Source organism: Filicampus tigris, chromosome 16, assembly GCF_054856515.1.
Source record: "Filicampus tigris isolate MCC_2025a chromosome 16, RoL_Ftig_1.0, whole genome shotgun sequence".
Lineage (NCBI taxonomy): Eukaryota > Metazoa > Chordata > Actinopteri > Syngnathiformes > Syngnathidae > Filicampus > Filicampus tigris.
In genome coordinates, this window is record NC_141232.1 from 13,412,036 (window position 1) to 13,422,500 (window position 10,465).

A 10,465-nucleotide genomic window follows, 5' to 3' on the forward strand; every position below is an offset into this window, starting at 1 on the left:
ATTGTGTGGCGAGAAACAAAAAAAGATAAAGAGTGGACCCAAGTCTAATATGATTATGAAAACGAGTGCGCCTCGGTTCTTCCCGCCAAATTCCCTTTCTTTTTTCATGTCTATTTCCTGAGCTGAAAGAGAGAGAAATAACACAGCCATTTTTTTTCTAAGTTTTTCCACTCCATTCTCAAGGCCTTCAGCTCCTCCAAGTATTAAAAAAACATGCACCTTTGAATTCCCGCCCACACATCCCTATTCACTTTCATCGTAAATTTCCAAAGTCTGGCAGCAATATACGGTCAATTTGTGGTCCCCACATGACTCTTAACTTTTCCTTCCTCCGAAATAGTTTTATTCAGGTGTGCACATTGAAAGGGAAAAACAAGAGAAAACCCAAAAGCAATGACTGGGTTACATGTATGCAACTGTGACAGAGAACTCCTGATCCACAGGTGGTGGATGATGATGATTGCGCTTATTCCAGATGATGACCATAATGAGCCCAGTTTGAGTTTCAGGAGGATTTGATTTCAAGATGTGACAGCACCTTGACTTGATGTTTGTTCGACCGCCAACCACGCATCTCAACGTTTTTCTCCGTATCCACATTTAACTGGAATAATATTTTAAGAATATGAAACTTTGGCCATCATAGAACTCTACAGGTGAATTTTCTTTGAGAAGCTAACCACACTATAATACAGCTAAAATAAAGTAAAACTACTCACTCCATGAAGACACCTGATAGAAACGTAAGTAACGGGAAGGTGTTTGTAGCACCTTTTAGAGGCAATCTGACCATTCCTTTCCAAAAGTATTGGAACAGTGAGCTCAAATATTTTGGCTGTAATGTGAAAATAGTTGCATTTTACATCAATCATTGATTATGGGACAGGAGACAAAAAGTTAGCTTTTATTTCCAGGTATCTGCAGCTTGCACACAATTTAGAAGGAAGGTGTCACTTTGAACAAAATGCCAACATTTTAGGTGAGCAAAAGTGAATAACGTCAAACCCAAAAGTTTTTAGTCAACAGCAAAAAAAAAAAAAAAAAGGGGGATTTACCCTCACAAGTGTTCAGTGTATCTGTCTGCAGGCAGTATAAGAACATATCTCAGTTTGTACAGTCTGTTTAAGTGATTGATACTCAACATACGTCCCTATGAAGTAGTATGATGTACAGCAAATAATACATAAAAATAGATGAATGTGCCCGCGACCCTTGTGAGGATAAGCGGTATGGATAATGAATGAATGAATGAATAGATGAATGTAGGCAAGTCTCTCTGAGCTGAGGTCTCACAAGACCTGCTGATGACCAGTGTGACTTTCACATATGACGATTCCTCAAGCCACACTGACAAGAGTGACATTGGAGGCATTTTGGTTGAAGCCCAAATTCTAGGACATTCAACTTTGGAAGTTCCTGTGTCCATAAATAAGAAGAGTCGGTAGCCGACAGCAGGAACTGAAGCAAATTTATTAACTGTCGTAATGAATGTTAGAAGCAAAGAGTCTCAAGATGGAGATAAATCTGATCAAACTTTTTTATCTCAACGCTGCTGCCAAATGCTCTCTGTGCACTGAAATTTCCATTGAAAGATACAACTTTCCACAGATCTTGGAGCTTTTTCTTTGGGCCTAAACAGAGCAGAAAGTTTATATCTGAACTCGGGCCCAGAGTATGGTGCTGCTGGAGCAGGATAGTAGTTACTGGCTGCCTGAGCCAAAGGGAGAAGCCACAGAGTTGTGTTTGAGTATAACCCTGAGCCCTCCTTGGACTCCTTCACACAACTCTCGCTCTGATCCTTTAAAAAAAACAAAACAAGGGTCTATTTGGCAAGTCACAAGAACCATAAAACGAACACTCAAAATGCCCAACAAACACACTTCCACAGACATAGTCATTTAACAGTGGAAAGCTCCCAGTACCTTCTGTTTGCGCACAGCTGCCAGTTCTCCTCAGAGTTCAACTGAGGTAAAGATATGTTATATTACGCAACATAGTATAGATTTTCCACCCTTGGCCTTATGCCAGCTTCCTGCTCCAAAGAGCCAGTGCTAGCATTTAGTTCCCTGGGGTGACAGCTAGTCTTTACCGGACGGGGTGGCCCTGCCCTGTTAGAGACACTAAAAGAGAGCGGAGGTGACATGGAGAAAATGGGAAACAATCAAGCCTAAGAAAGCAAAAGGAGGGACAAAAGGCAAGCATGCGTGTAGCGACAGTGTTGCATGTCTTTGTCCTCCCTTTTGCCTACTAAAAAAAAACAAAAAAAAAACATCCCTTCCCAATCCACTTTACGTCTTGTTTCCCAGCTCTCAAAATCAGGTCACAACTGTTTTCATTACTGTTTGACTTGCGGGTTCATAAGCCTCCAAGCGTCAACGTTCCTCCACCCACCCCCGAGACAGGAAAAGATTTTCCTTCATTCATTAACCCAATAAATGCCTTTTAGTATCCACTGTGGTTCACTCATACTCTCAGCAAAAGAGAAGAAATGATGAAGACTTTAAAAAAACATGAATTAAAACCGTCATCTGATAAGGAGTCCATGTGTGTTTGCAGTGCACGTTCAAAGCACTGCACATGTAGTGCAACACACCCTGGGCTGTGTTTTGGAACGGACACATGAGGTAATGCAGGATGATGATGAAAACTTCTGGAAAGTCGAAACGCAATCAGCGAGCCAATCAATGCCTCTTTCCCTAACCTCGACTTCAACTTGGAGCCAAAGAAGTGGTGAAAAGATGATGAATGCTTTGACATTAATTGGTGGCCTCAACGCGTTATGTCATCCTCCAATGACTTCCCAATCGAAGGCACATAATGATTGCAAATGCCTCTGCCAGGTGCGCAGTAAGCGATCCCAACCGCATTGTCTTTGTTTTAAAGGGAAGTCAACGCAAACATTTTTTTTTTCAAGAATATGTTCTATGCAGGCCCACTAGTTGAAACAAGGCATTCTGATAAACATGGCGTTTGTGGAATAAGAGTTAATCCATCTCTGGGGGCGGCCATTTTGTCACTTCTGTCAACTGAAAATGACATTACAACTGCTCAGTTAACGGCCAATCACAGCTGACCTGTTTTCTGAAGCTGAGCCATGATTGGGGAGCCTTGAGCAGTTGTGATGTCATTTTCAGTCGACAGAAGTGACAAAATGGCCGCCACCTTAGATGGCTAAAAAGGGGTGGATTTTGCTGCTTGACTCATATTCCACAAACGCAATATTAATCAGAATGCTGTGTTTCAATTAGTGGGCCTGCTGAGAACATATTCTTGAAAAAAAATATGTTTGGGTTGACTTCCGCTTTAAGGAGAACAGATGAATTCATGCTAAAAAATAATACAATCTTTGGGGATTTGTATTTGTTTATATATTTATATATAAAATGTATGTACGTATCTTTATCTCCATGCCGCACTGCATTATAAGAACATAACACGTTCTGACTTTCAATATGTTATGTGCTCAAATTTACATAAGTGCTGCATCGAGCATTTGAACACGTTAGCGCCCGTCTTTCTCCAACATGCAAATGGAAACCTCTCAACACTTAACCAGGAGAGTATCGTTTAGTTGTAAGAGAAGAAGAATGCTAGACGCGAGCCTCGGCAAAATGTTTGAAGAGAATGCAGAGGCAGTCGGACTGCCGGAGACAAACACATCTCAGATTTCATCCAGATTAATCTGGAAGCTTTGTAATGAGGGGGTCTACTGTATATATTTAGCTGTTGCAGGGAGATATAGGTCAGACAGACAGGCAGGCCTGGCCAGACAACATGCCCCGTTTGCCCACACTGAAGTGACCTTGATGAGCCGCCATTGATTAAAAACAACAACTCCATCTATTTCTGTCGACCTGTGGCAGACCAATACAGCGGGCTCCCTGTTACGCACAGTCAAACCTTTGTCTTCAATGTGCGGGGAAAAAAAAAAAGATCTTTAAAATTCAATTATATTCAGTTTGTCAGAAATGTGACTGATTAAAGAAATACCAGAGGGTGAATTACCGTCAACATTTGTTCCTTTTGTTGATACTGGCTTTTGTTCAAATGTACTCAAAGCAAGAACAAAGCATGCTCACTAGCATTTTCCAGGCTGTCCTTAATGCAATGCAAAATATTTTTTCTAATGTCACAATGATTTTATAAAATTGCATTTAAGGCTGGATTAGCTGAAATGATTCAAGTGACACAATTCTCATTTTTGCTCTTCACCGATCATTTTGATTTGCGTCATGGCAGCGAGCGGAGAAAAAACAAACGCATGACATCTGATATCCTCAGATTGGGATCCAAACTTCCAAATATGGATAAGATTCAATACGCAAAACTGCCAAAGTGCGTTTGGAGTGCAGTCCAAACGCACAGGTGCTCTGTCAATTTGACCTTGACGTCATCAAAATACACCAATTGGTGATGTATACACAAGTGCATCTCCCCGAGTAACCCCCAACCCTCCAAAAAACACACCCCATAAAACATGTGTGAATCTAAACCACAGCAAGCGCACAGAGCATTAAATACAATCCAAATATGATAGATTAGAGGTACATCGTAATAAATAAGATACTGGTAAATATTTGTTGTCAGCCACGGGCAGTCCTAGCTTGAATGGCGTTCTGTTCGCAACCCCCTTTCGTGCCCCCCCCCAAAAATAATTGTGCATTTATCTTATTACTGCAATCATAAGATAAATGAGGTATAATTTTAATACACAATATACAAAATTTAATACAAAAGCCAATGATTTTTCACACACAAGAAAACAACACAGCTGTCAGCAGCCAGTGGAGGAATGCCATTCAACTTCAAATCAATGGTCAGCCCAGGCCAACTCAATGCTATATAACGTTCATTTCTTGTATTACTCGTGTATTATTATATAAATTCAGTGTTGCCATCCTCAGCTTTGATGCGTGTGGAGTCATTTATGTGCAATTTAGGCATCTTTGTATGAATTAATGTAAACACAGTTATATCAGATATGTGTCACTTTAAATGCACAGTAAATAATTCCCAAAAAGTAGGATTTTTTTTCAGTTTCCATTCATCCAACAGAAAAAGTCATGGCTTCCTACAAATATATCAGCTTTGTGTTCAACTACACAAGACCGGATTTCACACCATGTACTTTTGTGACTAAACTGAGAAAAGATCATAATTTCGGTATTCATACGTTTTTATATTTTTGTTTGCTGGTTACCCATGAGGTTTTTCTAATGTAAAATAGATGCCTTGGCTCAACTGATCTAATCAATACTCTCCTAAATAAAAGCTCAAGTTATTAAATAAATACAAATAAATAAATAAATAAATATGATGCACATACACTGGCGTGTTTGTTTAAAAGTATAGCGATTTAAAGCAAGCTGTAATCTCTCACAAAACACCAGAGATCTTGCATTGGAGAGATATTGACTTGGTATGCTGGTCTCGCTGTTAATTCTGGCACTCCAAACAGGTATCTGGTGTCGTTCGCCAGACTCTTTAAGTTCCTGGCGGGCCTATCGAATGTTTGCAGAACCAATAGTGCATAAACAAGCAATGGAATAGTACAAAAGGAGCGCCCTAGTGGATAGCTGTTAGCCGAACACATGGTTAGCATTAGTGCTACTTGGCTATTATAAAGCGCAACTGTACACTGCTGCGCCTCATTAATTAATGTGAAAAAGTGTTGTGCATACCTATGAACCAACGGGACACATGCGAACGAACTGAAACAGTCGAATATATATATTAGTGCTGTCAAGCGATTAAAATGTTTTAACTAACAATACAGTATGGGCTACTACTCGCAGCTCCAGAGTTTCCTGAACGCAACATACTCATAGCTGCTCTGCCATTGGCTATTACCTAGCATCTTCCTGGAATCCCGTTGGCTAAGAGGGACCTCTACCGTATGTGTCTATGTGTGCAGATAGACAGGTAGATAAATAGATATGTGATAGATATGTCTATGCAGCGTCCTCGTCATTCGCCCCTCGGGCCATGAGGTGTTCCGAAACGAGGAAAAGAAAAAAAGGAGAAAATGGCTTTTTTTGTCTATACAAACAAAGCAAGAGATAATAGAAAAGTATGAAAAAGGGATGCGTTTCGTTGATCTTGCCAAATAATATGGCCGTAATGTATCGAGAGTCGCCACGTTATTAAACCAGGTCTTTATAAAACGCCAGGCAAAAAACACTTCTGAGAGAGAACATGAACTAAAGTAGGGCAAAAAGCGGTGAGGACAGCAATTAAATGTTTATACTTTACTCTGTTTGTTTTTTACATTATGCACAACTCTCATTTATTGTGCAATAATCTAATTGTAACATGTTTGTATTTGTTACATGTTTTGATGCATTGTTATGCTTTATAAAACATTTATGTCTGAATTTTGGGGGGCTTGGAACGGATTAGGGCATTTACATTTAAAACGCGTCTCTACTTACAAAATGTTCTACTTGAGAAATTTCCAGAACCGATTAATTTCGTAAGTAGAGGTATCACTGTATATAGATAGATAGATAGATAGATAGATAGATAGATAGATAGATAGATAGATAGATAGATAGATAGATAGATAGATAGATAGATAGATAGACAGATAGACAGACAGACCACGGCAACTTCCACACTAATCTCTTTGGATGTGTCCTTGTCTCCCAGTTCACTTTCACAGCTCTCAAAACGCTTCCACGGGACTTTCTCACAACCTGACTCTCACTTTCGCTTTGGACAATATATTGAGCTAGAGAAAATCACACATTTATTCCACTCCAGTCCCACAAATACAATAAATAGAGGAAAAACAGTGAAGCCCAAGACGACAGGGGGCGGTTGTGGGTTCTACGCTGAAATATGATCATGTGCCTCATGGTGAACTGTATTTGTTCTGTCACAAACCCAAGCTGCCCCTCCCTCTTTCACACAACCACGGGTGAGTCCATCCTTCATAAACAGCACGTGTGCGTCGCCACCAGCACCTTGTCCTCAGTCGCCCTGTCGGATTGGACGACTCAGCGCTCCAAATACGCACATAATGGCTGCACTGTTATTTAGATTTATGATTCAAAATCTGAGGAAAGAACATCCTGTACTGGCGGCTGTAGCTCAGTTATGACGAAGCGCTCAAATATTCACCACAGAATTTCTATTTTCTGGTACTGGGCCGCTTTGTGGAGGCGGCTTGTGAGCTGACACCCCCTGTTTTCACTGTTCCCATATTGTGTACACTAACCATTTTGTCTTGCCCTGTATATGGTAGCTCAGTTATGTAATTTAGCACTTGTGTGTGTTGAGTTGCCATAGCAACAGCACAACATATCGCCAACCACAGAACCTCACTGGGCCTGTGGGCAGCGCCAGGGTTGTGCCAAAGACTAATCCAAGCCAGAGGTGACAGGAGTGAAGGGAAAGGGACACACGTGCAAAATCACACACACACACACGCACACCCCCACGCACACCAGTGTGAGACTACCTCCGTTCAGTCACAAGCACACAACTCTGGACATCCTCCCATTCATTTTGGCTGAAGTCTCCCGTGGCAATAGCGGTAGGAATCCATTCTCCACGGATGCTGGGACAGCTGTGCTGATACTGAATCAGACGCAGTCAGTTCTTCTTCCTCACTCTGTGTGCAGCTAAAGATAAAAACTACATGCTACTTAATTCAAATCAATGTCGCCTCTTGCCAAAAGCACCCAGTTCACCTTTGTTGAAATGCGATTCTTTGCAAACAATTGCCGTAAATTCTGTCCAATCAGGTGTCCCTCACCAGCAGAAAATTGGTTTTATAAATGTGACATTTATCAGACAAACATGAATATGCATGTCACTGTATGCTCCTTTATCTAATTTTGCCCATTAGCCAATGTTGGCGCCGATGGTACGTCAGCTATTTCAAAGTATGTCTGCGCACTAGGAGTTTAGTCAGTATCACACGTGTTTCACCGGTAAAATGTACATAATAACTGGCAAAATATCCAGCAGAAAATATGGCAAGGACGATTGTCATTTATTTCATCGGTCACCTACAACATGAACACCAACTGTATGCGGCAGAACTAGGGATATTATGAAACATCTAAAATGTCAAAGTAAATATACATCTTTTTATTTTTTTCAGTACTGACACAAAATCAAGTAAGGCTTGAGAAAAAGCACTAGGAGAGGTTACCTTTTTAAAATGCACAATTTTCTTTGTGGTAAAGCGCATTCCTTACCAAACTTAATGGGTCAATCTTCATTGGGTTGGTGATTGAAAAGCATTTTTTTTTTTTTTTTTTTTTCAAAATCATCAAGCAGCATTTGGGAGCCAGAGTCTGATAAGTTTATCAAATTTCCTTAATAGGCAGTGATTATAAAAACAAAAATTAATCATTGTTTTTATTTGTATTGAAAAAAAATACGTATTTGATTGCTCTGAACTCCTGCATATGCGATATGTTAAGCACGATAATGCTGCCCAGAGGACTTGTGTCATTGGAGAATTAAGCTTACCAAAATTGAGTCCGCCAACTAGTAGAAACTTAATCAGCAGCACCTCTGCTACTTGCAATAAGTAATGCACTTCATTTTCCTTGCTACAAAATTAGTAGCTACAAAAGATGACTTAACACCTCATTAACTCCACACAATCTACATAATTCCTCACCAAGTTAAATAATTTCTTCTGAACATTCCTAGATGGAGATACATAACATTTGTTGCATAAAGAACTTATTTTCACTAAAAGTACAGGCCTAGGTTATCCTAAATAGGCAGAATTTCAAGATAAAAACACATAACACACAACAGCTGAAGCACATACAGACAAAAGCATCTTTTAAATGTGTTGACCTTTGCAGTAAACTGGGTGCAGGGTGTGTCATGAATGAAGTAATAGCAACCTTGCCGTCAAATGCAGCGTCTGGCCTTTTCACCAAGGGAAAAGATACAGTGCTACATGTATGGCAATAAAGAGCACACAACCAATTAGGGCTGCATAATATATCAGAAAAATATCGATACTGCAATCACAAAGATATTTCTTATAGAATTGTATGCTTTTATCTGAATTTCACCAGTCAGGTGCAAACTTAAATGCGCATCGCCAAGCAATAGTTGGACATTATCTAGGGGAACTACAATAAATTAACTTGGAACACATTGAGCTTGCTTATTTTGCCGCATGAAAAAAAAAGGACTTCTTTCATTAGATAATCAGAATGTTATTTCTTCAGGTACATGTTAAATATCGCAATAATATCAATATCACTATGGTCAACATCCATATCGCATGTTTTTCCAATATCGTGCAGCCCTACAACCAATCGGGGTCTCTGATACCACCACCCACCCTTACAAAACTTGGTTATGAGGGAGCGATCAGCCCTACCCGTCAATCAAAACGATAATGAGTTCATTGGCCTGTCTAGTGTCTAAAAATCACCACTTTTTATTGGGGGTCTCTACATGGACAAAAGTCAATCTTATGCTGAAGCAAGCAGCTAATAATGCGTTTAAAGATGACTATTTTTTTAAGCAAAGCTGGAAACTGGCACCAAAGGTGTTAAGAGTGTGTTTCATAAAATGTTTTTTGTGTAGGTATGTGCGGGTGTTTTATTCGGTATCATAAAACCATGCACAAAATCTACCTTAAAAAATGAATTCCATCAATTTGAACTCGCTAAAGAGCTGTTAACTTATTTTTCAGGGCTAAACAGCAACTGGGTGAGTATTTGACTCCACCTCAGCACATATGAAAACATCTTTTGTAAAGTCACCGTGTTGATTATATTCCGTTAAATCATAAGAGACTATGTTTTCTCATGCTTTCTCAAGCTTGCCACTCGGAATAATGTTTTGCTGTTTTCTTTCACAACACTGCTCTCTAAAAGGGTGATAACGTCTGCTGGGGATGGAACAAAAATACAATACATCCTCTTGGAGCAACATAGAAGTGTTTGCACTAGACTGGTACCACAAAGCAATCAGTCATCTCGCTCTATATACTGTAAATATTTAAAGTGCATACACTACAGTGTGCAGTATATAATGAGAAGCTGCAAAGTATCACGTTTCAGGTGATCCGCACTACTGCATGAATGAATGAAATGCTAATAATAAATTATCATAATGTGGACTTAATGTTTGAAATAATCAAGCCTTGATGGAAATTCAAGACCATTATCCAATGCAATCCAATACAATAAAAAGACCTGTAGCCAAAATGTTGCTTGTACAAAGGAAATGAGGTCCTACAAAGATATTATATAGTATGATGCAATACCACTACAAACAAATAAAAGGCTTTATTATTGTTCCAAAATTAGCTTGCGGCGGTTTATGGTTTTATTTTCAACGGGTTTTATTATCATCTCAGAGAGCTAAGATTACTTTTGCATGGTTCGGAACCATTAACTCCTTCCCTATGGAAAAGCTCTGACAATGTGACAGGACCGACTAGGTTTTATTCTGTTTGGACTCTGCTGAGCCGAAA

General features: G+C 39.7%; 1 protein-coding gene across 7 annotated transcripts in view; it reads right to left on the minus strand.

Moving 5' to 3' along the window:
- The window catches only part of nfixb (nuclear factor I/Xb), a 139,874-nt gene that overhangs the window by 106,369 nt on the left and 23,040 nt on the right, over positions 1 to 10,465 (minus strand). The window lies entirely within an intron of this gene.